General features: G+C 40.1%; 1 non-coding gene across 1 annotated transcript; it reads left to right on the top strand.

Annotated features, from left to right (window-relative positions):
• The first annotated feature begins 7,266 nt into the window (after positions 1–7,266).
• Positions 7,267–7,370, top strand: LOC148573810 (small nucleolar RNA R71). Its single transcript, XR_015905887.1, has one exon. It is a non-coding gene; the product is annotated as a small nucleolar RNA R71 (small nucleolar RNA).
• The last annotated feature ends 17,711 nt before the right edge of the window (positions 7,371–25,081 follow it).

Raw genomic sequence — 25,081 nt, forward strand, 5'->3', positions numbered from 1 at the left:
TCAGTGGTAGAGCATTTGACTGCAGATCAAAGAGCTATGAGGAAGGAGCAACAAAGACAAGCAAGAGACATAGAGGAGTTCAAGAGCACCATTGGTTCTTCAAGAAGAGGAATACGCCACCCTCACTAAGGTGGACCCATTCCTTAATCTCCTTGTTCTTATTTCTCTGTTTTTCGTTTACTATGCTTTATGTTTATTTATGTTTGGGTCTTATTACATGATCACTAGTATCTAAGTGTCTATGTCTTAAAGATATGAATGTCCTATGAATCCATCACCTTTCTTAAATGAAAAATGTTTTCTGAAAAAGAAAAAGAAGTACATGAATTTTGAATTTTAAAATAGTTTAATTATTCTGATGTGGTGGCAATACTTTTTGTTTTTTGAATGAATGCTTGAACAGTGCATATGTCTTTTGAATTTGTTGTTTATGAATGTTAAAATTGTTGGCTCTTGAAAGAATGATGAAAAAGGAGAAATGTTATTTGATAATCTGAAAAATCATAAAAATGATTCTTGAAGCAAGAAAAAGCAGTGAAGAACAAAGCTTGCAGAAAAAAAATATGCGAAAAAAAAAAAGAAAGAAGAGAGCAAGAAAAAAAAAAGCAGGCAGAAAAAGCCAAAAGCTCTTTAAACCAAAAGGCAAGAGCAAAAAGCCAATAGCCCTTAAAACCAAAAGGCAAGGGTAATAAAAAGGATCCAAGACTTTGAGCATCAGTGGATAGGAGGTCCCACAGGAATAAAATCCTGGCCTAAGCGGCTAAACCAAGCAGTCCCTAACCATGTGCTTGTGGCGTGAAGGTGTCAAGTGAAAACTTGAGACTGAGCGGTTAAAGTCGAGGTCCAAAGCAAAAACAGAGTGTGCTTAAGAACCCTGGACACCTCTAATTGGGGACTTTAGCAAAGCTGAGTCACAATCTGAAAAGGTTCACCCAGTTATGTGTCTGTGGCATGTATGTATCCAGTTGTAATACTGGAAAACAGAGTGCTTAGGGCCACGGCCAAGACTCATAAAGTAGCTGTGTTCAAGAATCAACATACTGAACTAGGAGAATCAATAACACTATCTAAATTCTGAGTTCCTATAGATGCCAATCATTCTGAACTTCAAAGGATAAAGTGAGATGCCAAAACTGTTCAGAAGCAAAAAGCTAATAGCCCCGCTCATCTAATTAAGACTAATCTTCATAGATGGTTTTGGAATTCATTTTATATTCTCTTCTTTTTATCCTACTTTGTTTTTAGTTGCTTGGGGACAAGCAACAATTTAAGTTTGGTGTTGTGATGAGCGGATAATTTATACGCTTTTTGGCATTATTTGTAGGTAGTTTTTAATATGTTTTAGTCACTTTTTATTATATTTTTATTATTTTTTAAATAAAAATCACATTTCTGGAGTTTAATATGAGTTTGTGTGTTTTTCTGTAATTTCAGGTATTTTCTGGCTAAAATTGAGGGAGCTGAGCAAAAATCTTATTCAGGCTGAAAAAGGATTGCTGATGTTGTTGGATTCTGACCTCCTTGCACTCGGAATAAATTTTTTGGAGCTACAGGATTCCAATTGGCACGCTCTCAATTGCGTTGGAAAGTAGACATCCAGGGCTTTCCAGAAATATATAATAGTTCATACTTTTCTCAAGGATAGACGATATAAACTGGCGTTCAACGCCAGTTCCATGTTGCATTAACGCCAGAAACAGGTTACAAGTTGGAGTTAAACGCCAGAAACAGGTTACAACCTGGTGTTTAACTCTAGAAACAGCCTAGGCATGTGTAAAGCTCAAGTCTCATCCCCAACACACACCAAGTGGGCCCCAGAAGTGGATCTCTGCACTATCTATCTTAGTTTACTCATTTTCTGTAAACCTAGGTTACTAGTTTAGTATTTAAACAACTTTTAGAGATTTATTTTACACCTCATGACATTTTTAGATCTGAACTTTGTACTCTTTGACAGTATGAGTCTCTAAAATCCATTGTTGGGGGTGAGGAGCTCTGCTGTGTCCCGATGAATTAATGCAATTATTTCTGTTTTCTATTCAAACACGCTTGTTTCTATCTAAGACGTTCATTCGCACTTCAATATGATGGATGTGATGATCCGTGACAGTCATCACCATTCTCAACCTATGAATGCGTGCCTGAAAACCACCTCCGTTCTACCTTCGATTGAATGATTATCTCTTGGATTCCTTAATCAGAATCTTCGTGGTATAAGCTAGAATCCATTGACAGCATTCTTAAGAATCCGGAAAGTCTAAACCTTGTCTGTGTTATTCCAAGTAGGATTCAGGGATTGAATGACTGTGACGAGCTTCAAACTCACAAAGGTTGGGCGTAGTGACCGACGTAAAAGGATCAATGGATCCTATTCCAGCATGAGTGAGAACCGACAGATGATTAGCCGTGCGGTGACAGCACACCTAGACCATTTTCACTGAGAGAACGGATGGTGGCCATTGACAACGGTGATCCACCAACACACAGCTTGCCATAGGAGGAACCTTGCGTGCGTGAAGAAGAAGACAGGGGGAAAGCAGAGATTCAGAAGACAAAGCATCTCCAAAACTCTAACATATTCTCCATTACTGCATAACAAGTATTTAATTCATGCTCTTTTATTTTTTGCAATCCAAACTGATAATTATAATTGATATCCTGACTAAGAATTACAAGATAACCATAGATTGCTTCAAGCCAACAATCTCCGTGGGATTCGACCCTTACTCACGTAAGGTATTACTTGGATGACCTAGTGCACTTGCTGGTTAGTGGTACGAGTTGTGAAAAGTGTGATTTACAATTCGTGCACCACTTCTCTTTGCCTTTTCCTTATAGATCTTGGCATTTTCATAGGCTTGAGATCTAAACTCCTCCATTTCCTGCAGCTGCAAGATCCTTTTTTCACCAGCAGCGACGCTATCAAAATTTAGTAGCTTGAGAGCCCAGAGGACTTTGTGTTCCAGCTCCAATGGTAAATGACAGGCCTTTCCATACACCAGTTGATATGGGGACATCCTGATTGGTGTTTTGAATGCCGTTCTGTATGCCCAAAGAGCGTCATCTAGCTTCTTTGACCAGTCCTTTCTTGATGCTCCTACAGTCTTTTCCAGAATCCTTTTTAGCTCTCTGTTAGATATCTCAGTTTGCCCACTTGTTTGGGGGTGGTAAAGTGTGGCAACCTTGTGTTTCACCCCGTATCGTAGGAGGAGAGCTTCTAGTGGTCTGTTACAAAAATGGCTCCCTCCATCACTGATGAGTGCTCGTGGGACTCCGAACCAGCTAAAGATATTCTTTCTAAGGAAGTTCATGACCACCTTGTTATTATTTGTTGGGGTTGCAATAGCCTCTACCCACTTGAAAACGTAATCCACTGCTACCAAGATATACTTGTTTGAATATGAGGTTGGGAATGGTCCCATGAAATCGATTCCCCACACATCAAACAGTTCCAGTTCTAAGATTAAATTCTGTGGCATCTCATTTCTTTTGGGTAAGTTTCCAGCTCTTTGGCATTCATTGCAGTTCTTTACTAATTCTTTGGCATCCTTGAAAAGGGTGGGCCAAAAGAATCCACTTTGTAACACCTTGGCTGCAGTTCTTTCCCCTCCAAAATAGCCTCCATAGCACAAGTCGTGGCAGTTCCACAGGACCTCTCGTCCCTCTTCTTCTAAAATAAATCTTCTCAGGATTCCATCTGAATACTTCTTGAAGAGATATGGCTCATCCCAAACAAAATATTTTGCGTCATTGATGAGCTTTCTTTTTTTATGTTTGTTGATCTCTGGAGGTAAAGCCCCAGTTGCCTTGAAATTGGCAATGTCTGCAAACCAGGGTGCTTTGTGAACCGTCATTAACTGCTCATCTGGGAAGCACTCATTCACACTGGCATCATGTGTTCCACCTTTGTCATGAGGGATTCTGGATAGGTGATCGGCTACGTTGTTCTCCACTCCTTTCTTGTCTCTGATCTCAATATTGAATTCCTGCAACAACAAGATCCATCTAATCAGTCTTGGTTTTGATTCTTGCTTGGCAAATAAGTATTTAAGTGCTGTGTGATCTGTGAAAACGATCACTTTGGCACCAATGAGGTATGATCTAAACTTGTCAAATGCAAAAACTATTGCCAGTAACTCCTTTTCAGTAGTGGTATAATTTCTTTGAGTGTCATTGAGAACTTTGCTGGCATAGTATATCACATGGACCAAGTTATCTTTCCTCTGTCCGAACACTGCCCCAACTGCAAAATCAGATGCATCGCACATCAGTTCAAATGATAAGTTCCAATCAGGTGGGGAAATGATAGGGGCAGAGGACAGCCTCTTTTTCAAGTTTTCGAATGCTAGCATGCACTTTTCATCAAAGATAAATGGTGAATCGGATACAAGGAGATTGCTTAAGGGCTTGGCTATCTTTGAAAAATCTTTAATAAATCTTCTGTAAAAACCAGCATGCCCTAAAAAGCTCCTAATTGCCTTGACATCACTTGGTGGGGGTAATTTTTCAATGAGTTCCACCTTAGCTCTGTCTACCTCAATGGCTTGGTTAGAAACCTTATGGCCAAGGACTATTCCTCATGTCACCATAAAGTGGCATTTTTCCCAATTCAAGACCAGATTGGTTTCTTGACATCTTTTTAATACCAGGGCAAGGTGATTTAGGCAATTAGGAAAGGAATCTCCGAATACTGAAAAGTCATCCATAAAGACTTCAATGAATTTCTCTATCATATCTGAGAAGATAGAGAGCATGCAGCGTTGAAACGTTGCAGGAGCATTACATAGCCCAAATGGCATGCGCCTGTATGCAAACACTCCACATAGGCAAGTAAATGACGTTTTCTCCTGGTCTCTTGGATCAACCACTATTTGATTATATCCTGAGTACCCATCTAGAAAATAGTAATATGCGTGTCCTGCAAGTCTTTCCAACATCTGATCCATGAAGGGGAGTGGGAAGTGGTCTTTTCTTGTGGCTTCATTGAGTTTTCTGTAGTCAATGCACATCCTCCATCTTGTGACCGTTCTTGTAGGGATGAGTTCGTTCCTCTCATTGGGTACTACAGTGATTCCTCCTTTCTTGGGGACCACTTGGACGGGGCTGACCCATGGACTATCCGAAATTGGGTAGATTACCCCTCCTTGCTACAGCTTCATGACTTTCTTCTATACCACTTCTTTCATGACTGGATTTAGCCTCCTTTGGGGTTGGATGGATGGTTTGGTATCATCTTCTAGCAGTATCTTATGCATGCATATGGGCGAACGGATTCCCTTCAGGTCAGCGAGGGTCCATCCAATGGCATCCTTATGCTTTTGTAATACTTGGAGTAGTTCCTCCTCTTGTTCTTGGCTGAGGGCTGAGTTTATGATCACTGGGTAACTTTTATTTTCTCCTAAATATGTATATTTGAGAGTGGGTAGCAATGCTTTGAGTTCAAGTTTGGGTGCTTCTTTTCTTTCATTCTCCTCTTCTAGTGTGCCCTGAACATGAACCTCCGCTGTTGCAGCCTCTTCGCTTGATGCTGATTCCTCTTCTGTTAACCCCTCAAGTTCTTCTTCTTCAAAAGTCTCTTGTACTGCATCTTCCAGTGAATTCAACCTTAAACATTCTCCCAATGGTTCTTGTAGGTAACTCATGGCCTTGAACACATTGAATATCATCTTCTCATTGTGTAATCTCAAGGTAAGTTCACCTTTTTGGACATCAATGATAGCTCCAGCCGTGGCTAAGAATGGTCTTCCCAGGATGATAGAAGCATTGGCTCCTTCCTTCATATACAACACTACAAAGTCTGCTGGGAAGATAAAATCTCATACCTTCACTAGCAAGTCTTCTACTATGCCGTGAGGAAACTTGAATGATCGGTCTGCCAGTTGTAGGGCCATTTTTTTTGGTTTGGCCTCTTCAATCCTCATTTTTCTCATTATAGCTACAGACATCAGATTTATGCTGGCTCCTAAATCACATGGGGCCTTTTCCACTGTGATTTCCCCTATAATACAAGGAATCTGGAAGCTCCTAGGATCCTTCAATTTCTGGGGTAGTTTGTGCTGAATGATGACACTACATTCTTCGGTTAGTATCACAGTCTCATTGTTCTTCCAGCTTCTCTTCTTGGTCATCAATTCCTTTAAGAACTTGGCATAGAGCGGCATTTGCTCTATTGCTTCAGCAAAGGGTATGTTAATCTGTAGTTTCTTGAAGATTTCTAAAAAATCTTAAGAACTGGCTGTCATCCCCCTTTTTTCCAATTGCTGAGGGTATGGGACTTTTGGAACGTATGGCTTCAGCACTTCCCATTTTTTATGTGTATTGGAAGTGGGAACTTGAACTTCATCTTGTCCTTCTTCCTTTTCAATTGAGTCCTTCTCTTGTGGTTTCTTGGAGGTCTCCTTCAATTCCTTTCCACTTCTGAGGGTGATAGCCTGACACTCCTCCTTTGGGTGTGAATCAGTGTTGCTACAAAGGTTATGGCTAGGAATTTGCTTAAATAGGTAGCCAATTTGTGTCTCAAGTTTCTTGATGGCAGCATCTTGATTTTACATATTGGATTGCACTTCCTCTCTGAACATTTTACAGTCTTGAACTTCTTTGCATATACGTTCAAGTAGAGTCTCAATCCTTGAGAGTCTATCTTCGGATGATGGTGAGTTGAGATTAGAGGGATGAGACGGGCCATTTTGGTTTTGATATGGATGTTGAGAGGTATTGTTAGGTGGGTGCTGATATGATCTCTGTGTGGAATGTTGGTGAGCTATATTGTTGTTGGGATTGTGACGTCTTTGATCTTGGCCTTGATCTTGTTGATTTCCCTACCCAAAGTTTGGGTGGTTCCTCCAACCAGGATTATAAGTTTTGGAGTATGGATCATGGGTCTGCCTAGGTGAGTTCCCAATGTAGTTGGCTTGTTCCTGATCACCCTCTGCCTCTGCATTCACTCCTTCTTGAGCTGTTGATGAGGTGGTGATTGCTGCTACTTGGTTCCTTTCCATCTTCTTGGTAAGGTCAGCCAACTGTTTGGTGATCAACTTGTTCCAAGCCAGCAGTGCATCCACGTTGTTCAGCTCCATCACTCCTCTAGTATTGCCTCTTTTAGAAGCATAGAAGTAGTCATTCTCGACTACAGTCTCAATGACATCTATGGCTTCTTCAATGGTCTTCTTCTTGTTCAGAGATCCCCTGGATGAGTGGTCTACTGCCTTCTTTGATTCATAAGAGAGACCCTCATAGAAAATATGTAACTGCACCCATTCATTGAACATGTCTGATGGGCACCTTCTTGTCAAGTCCTTAAACCTCTCCCATGCTTCATAGAGAGTTTCACCATCTTGTTGCCTGAATGTTTGTACTTCAACTCTCAACCTGTTAATTCTCTGAGGAGGGTAGAATCTCGCCAAGAATTTGTTCACCACATCTTCTCAGATTGTTAAACTCTCCTTCGGGAAAGATTCCAGTCATTTAGATGCTTTGTCTTTGAGTGAAAAGGGGAACAAAAACAATCTATAGGTGTCAGGATGAACACCATTTGACTTCACATTATCACATATCCTTAGGAAGGTGGTGAGGTGTTGATTGGGGTCTTCTTAGACACTTCCTCCGAATGAACAGTTGTTCTGAACAAGGGTGATGAGCTGTGGCTTTAGTTCAAAGTTATTGGCATGTATGGTTGGCTTTTGGATGCTACTTCTGCAATTTCCTGGGTTTGGATTGATGTAAGAGCCTAAAACTCTTCTCTCTTACCCAGCATGATGCACTGGACCTTCTCTGCCATGGTTGTGAGCCTCTTCTTCATGTTGGTTCTCCATATTCTCATCCATGTCTGGTTCAAAGTACTCCTCATCTTCCTCAGCACCAACGACTCTCTTTCCTCTTGCTTCCCTCCTTAATCTAAGGAGGGTCATCTCAGGTTCAGAATCAAAGGAAGTTGAAGCCCTGCTTCTTCTACCTGTCATATAACCAACAGAGCAAAAAGTAGGAAAGAGAATTCATGGAGAAATTACTGCTGTTAGGGGTGCTATTAGTGTGAGTGATGCAATATATCAAACAGTTAGTGGGTTAGTGAACTGAATTGTAAAAAAAATGAAGATAACACCACAAACGGGTAAGGGGTAAAGGGAAAAAAATAACTAAAACTGAAAGTAAATCACTCAAATGAGATTAAACAAAACAAAAGAAAAATGATCAATCTAGTTATCCGCTGACGTTAGGATTTTTTTGCCGGTAAAGAATTTTATAAAAATAGTTGTGTTGTAAATATAGTTTCTAAACCAACAGAAATCCCCTCGTACAAACGTTTTGGTTGTCACAAGTAACAAACCCCTAAATAAATTGATAACCGAAGTATTTAAACCTCGGGTTGTCTTCTCAAGGAACTACAGGGAAGTATGTTCTTATTATTGGTTATGAAGATTGTAAATTGGGGTTTTTAAGATGAGGAATAAGTAATTTAAATTGCAATTGAAATAAGTAAAAGACTGTAAAGTAAATAAATAACTGTAAAATAAACTTTTGGCAAGGTATGAGAAATTAGAAGTCCTATCCTAGTTATCCTTATCAATGATGATGAAGATTGAATCTTAATTCCACTCAGTTAGTCTTTACTTAAAGTAAAGAAAAGTCAAGTGACTAATTAGTTTGATCTTCAAATCCTAGTTAATCCCTAAGGAAAGATTGGGATTATTGAAGTTCAATTCAATTAGCAAAGATAACAATTATCAATCATGTTTGAGTTTGATACTCCTGAGTTACTGATTTCTTAACCAAGACCAAAAAGGGAAAAGTAAATCTACCGGAATAAAAATGTCTTCAGATTGGAAACAACAGCAATATAAATAAAAGAAGGCAATAATAAACTGAAATACCTCAAATAACATTAATTCAAATGAATAATCTGTAACATAGAAGAATTCATAAACTAAATCGAGAAGATAAATAAAAAGGAATATTGAACCTGATAAAAAGAGATAATCCTGAAAGCGAATAAAATCCTAAATCTAAATCCTAAAAGAGAGAGGAGAGAACCTCTCCCTCAAAACTACATCTAATTCATGAATACTAACTAATTGGAGACTCTCCTCTGAATGGATGTATTCCCTCACTTCATAACCTCTGATCTGTGCCTTCTGGACTTGGATTTGGGCCAAAAAGGGCTTCAGAAATCGCTGGGAGCATTTTCTGTAATTTCTGGTGCGTGGCCTCTGTCACGCGTCCGCGTGGGTTACGCGGTCGCGTCAATTGGGATTTTCCTTGCCACGCAGTCGCGTCAGTCATGCGTCCGCGTCATATGCGTTTCGCTCAAGGTGCGCGATCGCGTCAATCACGCGGTCGCGTCGCTGTTAATTCGCGCTGGCATGCGGCTGCGTCGTCCATGCGATCGCGTCATTGCATGTTTCTTCAAAAACTCCGTTTTGTGCTTTTCTTCCATTTTTGTATGTTTCCTTTCCATCCTTTAAGTCATTCCTGTCTTAGAAGATCTGAAACTACTCAACACACGAATCACGGCATCGAATAGAAATAAAGGATAATCAAAATAATTATTTTTAAGCATAGGAAACATGTTTTTCACATACATCATTAATAAGGAAGGGAAAGTAAAACCATGCAATTAATATGAATAAGTGGGTGAAGGATTGAATAAATCACTCAATTTGAGCACAATATATATCATAAAATATGGGTTTATCAACCTCCCCACACTTAAACAATAGCATGTCCTCATGCTAAATCCAAGATAAAGAGTAAGGTAAGGTTAAAGTGGTGGAATCTCATGCAATGCAATCTATTCTAAATGCAACTACCTAAATGCATTATGCAATTCTAATTATTTTTATTTACTTGTATATAAAGCTTACATGTAGTTGAATTAATTCACATTTCTCAAGGAATCATATATATAGCCAGACCTTAGATAATGATAAAGCACTTTTACAATTGAGATGGGAAAGAAAAATATTTTATAAACTTGCAAGACAATTAATAATTCAAGCAGAGATATATATTAATGAGCTATTGAACCCTCACTGAATTTTGTGTTTACTCTCTAGTCACTTAGTGTTTATTGGGTCAATCACTCTATTCTTCTTTTTATCCTTACTTTCTATGACTTTGTTCTTCATCTAACCAATCAACAATTATAGAATATAGGCATACAAAAGTCATGAGGTCTTTAATTAAGGTTGTAATGGGGCCAAGGTAAAGGTAAGGGTATATGTATAAGGCTAAGTGAGCTAATTAAGTGAATCCTTGATTAGTCTAAGATCTCACCTAACATACATACTTTGTAAAGCAAAGCTTCTTTACCTATTTTACCCATATTTTCCCACTTTTGATGTTACATGCTCATATTTACTTTTTATTTACTTTTATCCCATGTGCATTGCTTTTTGCATTTGGAAAATTCTTTTGTATCCCCTTTATTCAAATACTGAAAAAAAAATTTTTTAATGCACATGGTAATTCAATTATTTTGATTTCACATGAGCATGCTTCCCAAAAATTTTTATTTTGAATTATTTTATTCTTTTCAACTTTCTACCCTTTTTTTTTATCATCCATGTTCCCAATAGGTTTCCCACACTTAAACAATTACACAATTTCTATCTTAAGCTAACCAAGGATTCAACTTGGGATTTTTATTTTGTTTTTCTGCTTAAGGCTAGTAATGTGGTTTGTAGAATAAGAGGGGATTTAAAGGCTCAAGGGGGCTAACAAGGGTGATGTAAAAGGTAGGCTAATTTGGGATAAGTGAGCTAAAATCAAACAATGGCCTCAATTACTCTCTTGGTATGTATTTCTATTCTATAATCGGACATATAGATTAAAACAAAGTAAAGAACACCAGAATAAAAAAAGAATGATGGAACACACAGAAATAAAAATTATGGTTTGAATGTAACCATATAATTAAGCTCAAAACTCACAGGCTGTGTGTTCTCTAACTCAAAAATCATATATCAGTTATGTATGTCATGCAAGTAAAAATTAAGAGTTCCCATTATTCTCAATGTAAATCTTAAGGTGGCTTTAAAGTTCTAATGTTTCTCCTTGATGAAATGTTGTTAACTAACTAACATGTAATGCTATATATACAAGGTGTGGGTTGTTTTTATTCTGTTCAAGTCTCTAGTTTACTTCCTTTTATATTTTCAATTTAAACTAAGCTATTGATGAGCGGATATTTTATACGCTTTTTGGGGTTAATTTCATATAGTTTTTAGTATGTTTTAGTTATTTTTTAGTTTAATTCTATTAGTTTTTAGGAAAAATTCATATTTCTAGGCTTTACTATGAGTTGTGTGTTTTTCTGTAATTTCAGGTATTCTTCTGGCTGAAATTGAGGGAGCTGAGCAAAAATCTGATTTAGGCTGAAAAAGGACTGCTAATGCTGTTGGATTCTGACCTCCCTGCACTCAAAGTGGAGTTTTTGGAGCTACAGAACTCGAAATGGCGCGCTTCCAATTTCGTTGGAAAGTAGACATCCAGGGCTTTCCAGCAATATATAATAGTCCATACTTTTCACAAGGATAGATGACGTAAACTGGCATTCAACGCCAGTTCTCTGCCCAATTCTGGCGTCCAGCGCCAGAAAAGGATCAAAAGTTGGAGTTCAACGCCAGAAATGGATCCAAACCTGGCGTTGAACGCCCAAAATGGCCTTATGCACGTGAATTGCTTAAGTCTCAGCCCCAGCACACACCAAGTGGGCCCCAGAAGTGGATCTCTGCACCATCTGTCATAGTCTACTCACTTTTTGTAAACCTAGGCTACTAGTTTAGTATTTAAACAACTTTTAGAGACTTATTTTGAATCTCATGACATTTTAGATCTGAACTTTGTACTCTTTGACGGCATGAGTCTCTAAACTCCATTGTTGGGGGTGAGGAGCTCTGCTGTGTCTCGATGAAGTAATGCAAGTATTTCTGTTTTCCATTCAAACACACTTGTTCCTATCTAAGATGTTCATTCGCGCTTAACTGTGATGAAGGTGATGATCCGTGACATTCATCACCTTCCTCAAACCATGAATGTGTGCCTGATAACCACCTCCATTTTATATCCGATTGAATGAGTATCTCTTAGATTCCTTAATCAGAATCTCCGTGGTATAAGCTAGAACTGATGGCGGCATTCATGAGAATCCAGAAAGTCTAAACCTTGTCTGTGGTATTCCAAGTAGGATTCAATGATCGAATGACTGTGACGAGCTTCAAACTCGCGAGTGCTGGGCGTTAGTGACAGACGCAAAAGGATGAAGAATCCTATTCCAGTATGATCGAGAACCGACAGATGATTAGCCGTGCTGTGACAGAGCATGTGAGCATATTCTTCACTGAGAGGATGGGATGTAGCCATTGACGATGGTGATCCCCTACATACAGCTTGCCATAGGAGGACGTGCGTGCGTGAATTAGAAGACAGAGGAAAGCAGAGATTCAGAAGACAAAGCATCTCCAAAACTCCAACATATTCTCCATTACTGCATAACAAGTAACCTTTAATTTATGCTCTCTTGGTTATTCGCAATTCAACTGATAAACATAATAGACTTCCTGACTAAGATTTACAAGATAACCATAGATTGCTCCAAACTAACAATCTCCGTGGGATTCGACCCTTACTCACGTGAGGTATTACTTGGACGACCCAGTGCACTTGCTGGTTAGTGGTACGAGTTGTGAAAAGTGTGATTCACAAATTGTGCACCAAGTTTTTGGTGCCGTTGCCGGGGATTGTTCATGTTTTGACAACTAACGGTTTATTTTGTTGCTTAGATTAGGAAAAATTTCTCTTTTTGTTTAGAGTCTAGTATTATTGTCGTGCTAAAACTTTAGAATCCTTATTTTCTTGTTAAAATCTTTTTCAAAAATAATTTTTCTATTAAATCCTGTGCCAAATTTTAAGTTTGGTGTTTTCTTGTTGATTTCTCTGTGTTTTTCGAAAATTTTAGTTTGGTTTTCTAAAAATTTTAAGTTTGGTATTCTTCCTTCGTGTTCTTGTGTTCTTGTGAATCTTCAAAGTGTTCTTGAGTTTTCCTTGTGTCTTGATCTTAAAATTTTTAAGTTTGGTGTTCCTTAGTGTTTTTCCCTTAAAAATTTTCGAAAACAAGGAGCATCAGATCTAAAAATTTTAAATCTTGTGCTATCTTATTGTTTTCTCTCTCCTCTTTAAATTCAAAAATATCTTTGCTCTCTGTTTTAAAAGCAAATTTTCGAAATCTATTTCTAAAATTCAGATTTTTATTTTAAAATTTAAAACTCTTTTCAAAAAAAAATCATCATATCCTTTTCAAAACTTCTTAACCACTTTCTCTCTCCTCAGTTTTTCGAAATTCTTCACTCAATTTTTTTTATTTATTTTATTTTAATTTATTTCATTTTTGAAATAAATAAATAAATAAATAAATAAAAATATTTTCTCTATTTTACATCATCTCCCTTTCTCCATCATGGACATAAGCGAAAATGAACAGTCCAGGAGGACTCTGGGGTCATATTCTAACCCCTCTACTGCTTCATATGGGAGTAGTATCTGCATACCCTCCATTGGAGTCAGTAGCTTTGAGTTGAATCCTCAGCTCATTATCATGGTGCAGCAAAATTGCCAGTATTCCGGTCTTCCACAGGAAGAACCTACAGAGTTTCTGGCACAGTTTTTACAAATTGCTGACACAGTACATGATAAGGAAATAGATCAGGATGTCTACAGACTATTACTGTTTCCATTTGCTGTGAAAGATCGAGCTAAGAGGTGGTTAAATAACCAACCTAAGGCCAGCATAAGGACTTGGAAACAGCTGACAGAAAAATTCCTGAATCAATACTTTCCCCCAAAACGGATGACACAGCTAAGGCTGGACATCCAAGGCTTTAAACAAGGAGATAATGAATCTCTTTATGATGCCTGGGAGAGATACAGAGAGATGCTAAGAAAATGCCCCTTTGAAATGTTTTCAGAGTGGGTTCAGTTAGACATCTTCTATTATGGGCTTGCTGAAGGAGCTCAGATGTCTCTAGATTACTCAGCTGGTGGATCTATCCACATGAGAAAGACAATTGAAGAGGCTCAAGAGCTCATTGATACAGTTGCCAGGAATCAGCATCTGTACCTAAGCAATGACTCTTCCATGAAAGAAGAGGTTAAAACAGCAACTGCTGAACTCAGTCCTGTAAAACAAGCTGCTGAATTCAATCAGCAATTGGACTTTCTAACAAAGCAGTTAGCCGAATTCAAAGAAAGACTACAAGAGACAAGGATGGCTAATATACATATGGACGAACAGTTTAAGCAAACAAAGCAGCAGCTGTCAAGGCAAATAACAGAAGAATGCCAAGCAGTTCAACTAAGAAGTGGGAAAACATTAAATACCCCACCTCAAGGCAGCAAAAAGCCAAGAAATGAGCAAACCACCCAAGATTCACCTGAGGACAGTAAGAGCCCAGGGAAAAATAATTTTGGCGCTAAAATGCCAGAAAATTGGGGGAAGGCTGGCGCTGAACACCCAGACCATGGCCAAAACTGGCGTTCAACGCCAGAAACAAAGCAGGATTGGCGTTCAATGCCAGAAATGGGCAAGGATCTGGCGTTGAACGCCCAAAATGGGCAGGATCTGGCGCTGAACGCCCAAAATGGGCACAATTCTGGCGTTCAGACGCCAGGAACAGAGAAGGAGTTAGCATCTAACGTTACTCCAGTCTCTAACTCTGGCACTCAATTGCCAGTGAGGGATCAGACACACACAAATGCTGAAAGCAACCCCTCTAAAAAGGCTTCTTCAACCACTTCTGTAGGCAATAAACCTACAACAACTAAGGTTGAAGAATATAAAGCCAAGATACCTTATCCTCAAAAACTCCAGAAAGAGGAGCAGGATAAGCAATTTGCTCGCTTTGCAGATTATCTTAGGACTCTTGAAATAAAGATTCCTTTTGCAGAAGCACTTGAGCAAATACCTTCTTATGCCAAGTTCATGAAAGAGATCTTGAGTCATAAAAAGGATTGGAGAGAAACAGAAAGAGTTCTCCTCACTGAAGAATGTAGTGCAGTCATTCTGAAGAGCTTTCCTGAAAAGCTTAAAGACCCTGGGAGTTTTCTGATACCATGCATATTAGAAGGTAATTGCACCAAGATAGCTTTATGCGATCTTGGGGCAAGCATCAACCTAATACCTGCATCCACTATCAGAAAGCTTGGCTTAACTGAAGAAGTTAAACTAACCCGGATATGTCTCCAACTTGCTGATGGTTCCACTAAATACCCATCAGGCGTGATTGAAGACATGATTATCAGAGTTGGGCCATTCGCCTTTCCCACTGACTTTGTTGTGCTGGAAATGGAGGAGCACAAGAGTGCTACTCTCATTCTAGGAAGACCCTTCCTAGCAACTGGACGATCCCTCATTGACGTCCAACAGGGGGAAATAACCCTGAGAGTCAATGATGATGAATTCAAGTTGAACGCTGTTAAAGCTATGCAGCATCCAGACACATCAAAAGACTGCATGAAAGTTGATCTTATTGACTCTTTGGTAGAAGAGATCAACATGGCTGAGAGTCTTGAATCAGAGTTGGAAAACATCTTTAAAGATGTTCAACCTGATTTAGAGGATTTAGAGGACATGAAAGAGCCTCTGAAATTTCTTCTGGAAGAGGAAAAACCTCCTAAACCCGAGCTCAAGCCATTACCACCATCCTTGAAATATGCGTTTCTGGGAGAAGGTGACACTTTTCCAGTGATCATAAGCTCTGCTTTAAATTCACAGGAAGAGGAGGCACTTATTCAAGTGCTAAGGACACACAAGACAGCTCTTGGGTGGTCCATAGGTGACCTTAAGGGCATAAGCCCAGCTAGATGCATGCACAAAATCATATTGGAGGATAATGCCAAACCAGTGGTTCAACCACAGAGGCGGCTAAATCCAGCCATGAAAGAAGTGGTGCAGAAAGAGGTCACCAAATTACTAGAGGCTGGGATTATTTATCCTATTTCTGATAGCCCCTGGCTGAGCCCTGTCCAAGTCGTCCCAAAAAAGGGAGGCAAGACAATGATTCATAATGAAAAAATGAACTGGTTCCTACAAGAACAGTTACAGGGTGGCGCATGTGTATTGACTACAGAAGGCTCAATACAGCCACCAGAAAGGATCATTTTCCTTTACCATTCATAGACCAGATACTAGAAAGACTAGCAGGTCATGATTATTACTGCTTTTTGGATGGCTACTCAGGCTACAACCAGATTGCAGTAGATCCCCAGGATCAAGAGAAAACAGCATTCACATGTCCATCTGGAGTGTTTGCTTATAGAAGGATGCCATTTGGGCTATGTAATGCGCCTGCAACCTTCCAGAGATGCATGCTCTCTATTTTCTCTGATATGGTGGAAAAATTTCTGGAAGTCTTCATGGATGACTTCTCAGTATATGGAGACTCATTCAGCTCCTGTCTTGATCACCTGAAACTTGTTCTGAAAAGATGCCAAGAGACCAACCTAGTTTTAAACTGGGAAAAGTGTCACTTTATGGTGACTGAAGGAATTGTTCTTGGGCATAAAATCTCAAACAAGGGAATAGAGGTGGATCAAGCAAAAATAGAGGTAATTGAAAAATTACCACCACCTGCCAATGTTAAGGCAATCAGAAGCTTTCTGGGGCATGCAGGATTCTATAGGAGGTTTATAAAGGATTTCTCAAAAATCGCAAAACCTCTAAGCAATCTGCTAGCTGCTGACACGCCATTTGTGTTTGACACAGAGTGCCTGCAGGCGTTTGAAACGTTGAAAGCTAAGCTGGTCACAGCACCAGTCATTTCTGCACCAGACTGGACGTTACCATTTGAGCTAATGTGTGATGCCAGTGATCACGCCATTGGTGCAGTATTGGGACAGAGGCATGACAAGCTTCTACATGTCATTTATTATGCTAGTCGCGTTTTAAATGATGCCCAAAAAAATTACACAACCACAGAAAAAGAATTACTTGCAGTGGTTTATGCCATTGACAAGTTCAGATCATACTTAGTAGGATCAAAAGTGATTGTGTATACTGATCATGCTGCTCTTAAATATCTATTCACAAAGCAGGATTCAAAACCCAGGCTCATCAGATGGGTGTTGCTTCTGCAAGAGTTTGATATAGAAATAAGAGACAGAAAAGGGACAGAGAACCAAGTGGCTGATCATCTGTCCCGGATAGAGCCAGTAGAAGGGACGCCCCTCTCCTCTCTTGAGATCTCTGAGACTTTTCCGAATGAGCATTTATTTGCCATTCAGGAAACACCATGGTTTGCCGATATTGCAAACTATAAAGCTGCAAGGTTCATACCCAAGGAGTACAACAGGATACAAAAAAAGAAATTAATTACTGATGCAAAGTACTACTTGTGGGATGAACCCTATCTCTTTAAGAGATGTGCAGACGGAATAATCCGTAGGTGTGTGCCTAGAGAAGAAGCACAGAGGATCCTATGGCATTGCCATGGATCACAATATGGAGGCCATTTCGGAGGTGAGCGAACAGCCACCAAGGTCCTCCAATGTGGCTTCTATTGGCCCACACTCTATAAAGATTCCCGAGAGTTTGTACGTAACTATGACAGTTGCCAAATAGCTAGTAATCTGCCTCATGGTTACGCCATGCCTCAACAAGGAATCTTGGAAATTGAATTGTTTGATGTATGGGGAATTGACTTCATGGGACCTTTCCCACCATCATACTCAAACACCTATATTCTGGTGGCAGTTGACTATGTATCAAAATGGGTTGAGGCCATTGCCACACCCACCAATGATACTAAAACAGTGCTGAAGTTCCTCCAGAAACATATCTTTAGCAGGTTTGGTGTCCCGAGAGTACTAATCAGTGATGGGGGCACTCACTTCTGCAATAAACAGCTTTATTCTGCCATGGTTCGGTATGGAATTTGCCATAAGGTGGCTACTCCATATCATCCACAAACTAATGGGCAAGCTGAAGTCTCTAACAGAGAATTAAAGAGAATCCTGGAACGGACAGTAAATACCCATAGAAAGGATTGGGCACGAAGCTTGGATGATGCTCTGTGGGCTTACAGAACAGCATTCAAGACCCCTATAGGGACCTCTCCATACCAACTCGTGTATGGTAAGGCATGTCACCTGCCCGTGGAACTGGAACATAAGGCCTACTGGGCAACCAGATTCCTAAACTTTGATGCCAAATTAGCAGTAGAAAAACGATTGCTCCAGCTAAATGAGCTAGAGGAATTCAGATTCACAGCTTTCGAAAATGCCAAGCTTTATAAAGAAAAATAAAAAAAAATGGCATGACAGAAAGCTGTCATCTAGAATCTTTGAACCAGGACAGAAGGTTCTGTTGTTTAACTCTAGACTCAGGCTATTCCCCGGGAAACTGAAATCCCGGTGGAGGGGACCATACGTGATTACAAGTGTATCACCATATGGTTATGTAGAGCTTCAAGATATTGATTCTGATAAGAAGTTCATTGTCAATGGATAGAGAATCAAGCATTATCTTGAAGGCAACATTGAGCAAGAATGCTCAAGGCTGAAGCTAGATTAAAAGCTCAGCAAGGTCCAGCTAAAGACAATAAAGAAGCGCTTGCTGGGAGGCAACCCAGCCATGGGGCAACAATCCTCTAAGCATTTTGCCCTATTTTTATTTTTATTTGTTTATATAAAGTTCACTGACACTAAGGTGAGGAATCATTTGTATAAGTCCACAGAGTTACAGAAGGACTCGGCACACAAAACAGAGAAAAAGAGCTCACTGGCAAGAAAACGCCAGTAAAAGTGTATTTTGGGCGTTCAACGCCCAAAATGGGCATCCACTGGGCATTGAACGCCAGTAATGGTAGCAATCTGGGCGTTCAACGCCAGAAATGGGCACCCACTGGGCGTTGAACGCCAGTAATGGCAGCAGCTGGGCGTTGAACGCCCAGGAGAGCAGCATTTGGGCGTTGAACGCCCAAAACAGGCAGTGTTTGGGCGTTCAAACGCTAGGATGGCAGGGAGGAGACAAAACTCATTTTTATTCAAATTTTTTTCATTCTAAATCTTGATTTTCATACTTCAATACATGATTTCTTGCATAAACATGTTAAGAACCTTGATTTCTAAATTCCATAATTTCTAAAAACCCTACCCTAAAAATATCAAATGTATTTTAATCCATAAGCACCAGGCCTCTTTGCAAATTCAATCCAACTCTTTTCAAAACTTTTTTTTGTTACAAATCTATCTTTTCAACTCATCAATATCTTTTTCAAAACCTCCACTTTATCTTTTTCAAAATCTAAATCTATCTTTTTCAAAAATCTTTCATATCCTCTCAATTTTAAACTATATCTTCTCTTATCATATCTTCTATCTTATCTTTTCCAAATAAATCTTTTTATCATATCTTTATCTCTTCTTTTTCGAAAAACCCACCCTCCCTCCCTATAAATTTGAGTTCGGCCTCCCTCCCCTCCCATCAACAATTGCACCTAGCTCTCCTTCTATCCCTCTCCTTTTTTTTCTTTTGCTTGAGGACAAGCAAACCTCTAAGTTTGGTGTGTTTATCCGCGATCACTAAGATCATGGCTCCCAAAGGAAAACAACCCACTCCAAGAGGCAAGAAAGAGAGCATTCCAAAACCACTTTGGAATCAAGGGAAGTTCTTATCTAAAGAACATTCAGACCATTATAACAAAATAATGGGTCTGAGATCAGTGATCCCGGAAGTTAGATTCGATCTGAAAGAAGATGAATATCCAGAGATCCAGGAGCAAATTCGAATCAAGAACTGGGAAGTCCTAGCTAATCCTGAAACGAAAGTGGGAAGGAATATGGTCCAGGAGTTCTATGCTAATATGTGGCAGACTGACAAGCAAAAACTATCTGGAACTGCTTTCTATGAATATCGGACCATGGTCAGAGGAAAGATTGTTCATACCATCCCTGATAAGATCAGAGAGATCTTAAAGCTACCTCAGCTGAAAGACGATCCAGACTCCTTCAACAGGAGAATGATGAGAACAGACAAGGGCCTGGATAAGATTCTAGAGGACATATGTATCCCTGGAGCCAGGTGGACCACCAACACAAAGGGTGTCCCAAATCAACTCAAGAGAGAGGATCTCAAACCAGTCACCAGAGGATGGCTGGACTTCATTGGGCATTCTCTGTTGCCTACTAGCAACCGTTCTGAAGTCACAGTTAAAAGAGCAGTGATGATCCATTGCATCATGATGGGAAAGGAAGTGGAGGTTCATCAGCTGATCTCAGCTGAATTCTACAAAATTGCTAACAAAAATTCTAAAGAGGCCAGGTTGGCTTATCCAAGCGTGATTTCTCTGCTCTGCAAGGACGCCGGAGTAAGAATGGGAATAACTGAGTATATCTCAGTTGAGAAACCAATCACCAAAGCATCAATGGAAAAACAACAAGCGCAGGAGGATCCCACCATGAAGAAAACAAAGGAATTTCTCCCAGAAATCCCTCAATCTGAATACTGGGAGTATCTTGAGACGTCTGTCACCAAGATCCGGGAGGCTATGGAGCAAATAATAAAAGAACAGAAGGAACACAGTCAAATGCTGACCTATATGTTTAAAGAACAAGAGGAGCAAGGGCGTGACTTAAGGGAATTGAAGCACCAGAAGTTTTCTCTTGAAGAATCAAGCACCCCACGGATCAGAGGAACACCCATTTCCTAGAACAAAGGTTGTTAAATTCTAATTTCTGCTTTAACTCTGTGATAGTGTCGTTATAGAAGTTCACCTTAGGAGTCATATAGTAGTAATTAGTATTTATTTTGATTTTATCTCCAATTAAGCTATAGTTTATTTTTCTCATCATCAGCAAACATGAATAAAGTAGTAGATCTTTTGAATAAGAGGCAATAAAATTTCGAGTTTTAATAAGAGAAATTCTAATTAGTTAAATGTGGTGGCAATGCATTCTGTCTTCTGAATGAATGCTTGAACAGTGCATATGTCTTTTGAATTTGTTGCTTAAGACTGTTAAATATGTTGGCTCTTGAAAGAATGATGAACAAGAGACATGTTATTGATAATCTGAAAAATCATAAAAATGATTCTTGAAGCAAGAAAAAGCAGCAAAGAACAAAGCTTGCAGAAAAAAAAAGTAGCGAAAAAAAATAGAAAGAAAAAGAAAAAGCAAGCAGAAAAAGCCAAAGCTCTTAAAACCAAGAGGCAAGAGCAAAGAGCCAATAGCCCTTAAAACCAAAAGGCAAGGGTAATAAAAAGGATCTCAAGGCTTTGAGCATCAGTGGATAGGAGGGCCTAAGGGAATAAAATCCTGGCCTAAGCGGCTAAATCAAGCTGTCCCTAACCATGTGCTTGTGGCGTGAAGGTGTCAAGTGAAAACTTGAGAATGAGCGGTTAAAGTCAAGGTCCAAAGCAGAAAGAAGAGTGTGCTTAAGAACTCTAGACACCTCTAATTGGGGACTTTAGCAAAGCTGAGTCACAATCCAAAGGGTTCACCCAATTATGTGTCTGTGGCATTTATGTATCCGGTGGTAATACTGAAAAACAAAGTGCTTAGGGCCACGGCCAAGACTCATAAAGAAGCTGTGTTCAAGAATCATCACACTGAAATAAGAGAATCAATAACACTATCTGAATTCTGAGTTCGTATAGATGCCAATCACTCTGAGCTTCAATGGATAAAGTGTGATGCCAAAACTGTTCAGAAGCAAGAAAAAGCTACTAGCCCCGCTCATCTAATCAGAATCTGAGCTTCATTCAAAAACTCTGAGATATTATTGCTTCTCAACCTATTAGTCTTCTATTTTATTTGTCTAGTTGCTTGAGGACAAGCAACAGTTTAAGTTTGGTGTTGTGATGAGCGGATATTTTATACGCTTTTTGGGGTTAATTTCATATAGTTTTTAGTATGTTTTAGTTAGTTTTTAGTTTAATTCTATTAGTTTTTAGGAAAAATTCATATTTCTGGGCTTTACTATGAGTTTTGTGTTTTTCTGTAATTTCAGGTATTCTTCTGGCTGAAATTGAGGGAGCTGAGCAAAAATCTGATTTAGGCTGAAAAAGGACTGCTGATGCTGTTGGATTCTGACCTCCCTGCACTCAAAGTGGATTTTTTGGAGCTACAGAACTCGAAATGGCGCACTTCCAATTGCGTTGAAAAGTAGACATCCAGGGATTTCCAGAAATATATAATAGTCCATACTTTGCACAAGGATAGATGATGTAAACTGGCGTTCAACGCCAGTTCTCTGCCCAATTCTGGCGTCCAGCGCCAGAAAAGGATCAAAAGTTGGAGTTCAACGCCAGAAATGGATCCAAACCTGGCGTTGAACGCCCAAAATGGCCTTATGCACATGAATTGCTTAAGTCTCAGCCCCAGCACACACCAAGTGAGTCCCAGAAGTGGATCTCTGCACCATCTGTCATAGTCTACTCACTTTTTATAAACCTAGGCTACTAGTTTAGTATTTAAACAACTTTTAAAGACTTATTTTGAATCTCATGACATTTTAGATCTGAACTTTGTACTCTTTGACGGCATGAGTCTCTAAACTCCATTGTTGGGGGTGAGGAGCTCTGCTGTGTCTCGATGAAGTAATGCAAGTATTTCTGTTTTCCATTCAAACACGCTTGTTCCTATCTAAGATGTTCATTCGCGCTTAACTGTGATGAAGGTGATGATCCATGACATTCATCACCTTCCTCAAACCATGAACGTGTGCCTGACAACCACCTCCGTTTTATATCCGATTGAATGAGTATCTCTTAGATTCCTTAATCAGAATCTCCGTGGTATAAGCTAGAACTGATGGTGGCATTCATGAGAATCCAGAAAGTCTAAACCTTGTCTGTGGTATTCCGAGTAGGATTCAATGATCGAATGACTATGACGAGCTTCAAACTCGCGAGTGCTGGGCGTTAGTGACAGACGCAAAAGGATGAAGAATCCTATTCCAGTATGATCGAGAACCGACAGATGATTAGCCGTGCTGTGACAGAGCATGTGAGCATATTCTTCACTGAGAGGATGGGATGTAGCCATTGACGACGGTGATCCCCTACATACAGCTTGCCATAGGAGGACGTGCGTGCGTGAATTAGAAGACAGAGGAAAGCAGAGATTCAGAAGACAAAGCATCTCCAAAACTCCAACATATTCTCCATTACTGCATAACAAGTAACCTTTAATTTATGCTCTCTTGGTTATTCGCAATTCAACTGATAAACATAATAGACTTCCTGACTAAGATTTACAAGATAACCATAGATTGCTTCAAACCAACAATCTCCGTGGGATTCGACCCTTACTCACGTGAGGTATTACTTGGACGACCCAGTGCACTTGCTGGTTAGTGGTACGAGTTGTGAAAAGTGTGATTCACAAATTGTGCACCAGCTATCTTATGCTAAAAAGAGTAAACTATACTAATTAATCTACAATTTCTATAACTAATAAGTTAGAATTGCAACTAAACTAAATGGCTAAAATATGAACTAAAAGTGCAACATGCAGAAATAGAGTAAAAATACATGAAAATAGTAATGTATAAGTACTGAGAAAATAAAAATAAAAATAAAGAGAAAAAATACAGGGAAAATAGCAAAATAAAATAAAAAGAGTTTGTAGTGGTTCACCAAAAAATACGCCAGAGATGGCGACCTCCCTACACTTAAAATGAAGCATCGTTCCTGATGCTCACTCAAGCAGGGTGTGAAGGGGTGTCATCACTGGAAGGGTGGGTAGCTGGAGTCTCTGTGGTGGTGGTCTGAGGATCTGCCTGCTGTAGAGGAGGTGTTGACTAGATAGGGACCTCTGGGTCCGTAGCCTGAATCTGAGGCGGGGTCTCTCTCTGTGATGCAGCCTGCACTGTGCCTGCCTGCTCAGCCTCTCTCTGGGGGTGGTATCCACCTCGTGATCATCCGCCTCCTCCTCAAATGGCTCTGATGGTGTGTCAGGCTCGGAGGGGATGTCGCTGCTAGAACGGATCATCAGCTTCAGGTGCTCATAGCATCGCTTGCTGCGACACTCAGATCTCTCGTATCGCCGCCGGTTGCGGTGCTCCATCTGGTCAAGCTACTGAAACAGACGGTGCACTAAGTGATAAACTGGCTCTGAGACAGGTGGAGGTGCAGTGGTGGTAGCAGGGGTAGCTGTAGAGAAAGAGGGGCCGGCAGATGGTGTGGCTGTCTCATCAGTAGGAGTGAGGAATGGAGGTCTGTAGCCCAAAGCCAGAAAGTTCCTGCTGTGAGGGATAATTTTCTTGCATTCTGCAGCAGGTGGCTTCTCATCAGCATCCTCCCAAGGCACGTCAGCTCGACGGCCAAGCTGTGTAATCAAATATGGAAAGGGGAGAGTGCTTCGGACGTGGACCCTGGCCATGTAGTACCGAATGAAGCGTGGCAGGTACAGGTCCTTACCCTCCATCACACACCATAGGAGGGTAATCATAGCAGCAGGTAGCTCCGTCTTGTGAGTACTCGGCATAATAAAGTTACTTAGGATCTGATGCCATAGCCGAGCCTCATCGTTCAAGTATGCCCGCTTGATTCCCTTAGGCATGGTGGTGTTCTGACCCATGACCCATGGAATAGTCGGGTCAAGGGCCATCCTTGCCTTGACGGCATCCCAATCAAACTTCATGAAGCGCATGTCCTCCTCAGCTTTTTGATAACCATCCAGCTGATCGGATTTAGGCAGAAGCTTCAGAACATCCTCTATGGCCTCTTCAGTGACCAGTATCTGCTTCCCACTTAAGTTCACTGTATCTAAGGAAGTTTTGAAGTAATTGTAGTAGAATTCCCTAACCCAAGATGCATTAACCTCAGTCAGGTTTCTCTCTAGGAAGAACCAGCCTCTTTGTTTGATCTGATCAGAGGTGTATTGCTGGAGTTCTTCTGGGATCTTCAGAGTCTGCTCCAGGTACAGGTTCCTGGAGTTTGCAAACACCGGATACTTCAGCTCGCAGTATCGGTTTGCAAACTTAATGGGATCAGTAGCAGGGAGTAGCTGGTCAGCCTTCTCCTGTGGGTAAAGTGTTTCTCCCGCCAGGAGTCATCATGCATGAGGTCCAAGATGGACATGGAGGCTTCTC

This window comes from Arachis ipaensis, chromosome B2 (assembly GCF_059453495.1).
Source record: "Arachis ipaensis isolate K30076 ecotype BB chromosome B2, ASM5945349v1, whole genome shotgun sequence".
NCBI lineage: Eukaryota > Viridiplantae > Streptophyta > Magnoliopsida > Fabales > Fabaceae > Arachis > Arachis ipaensis.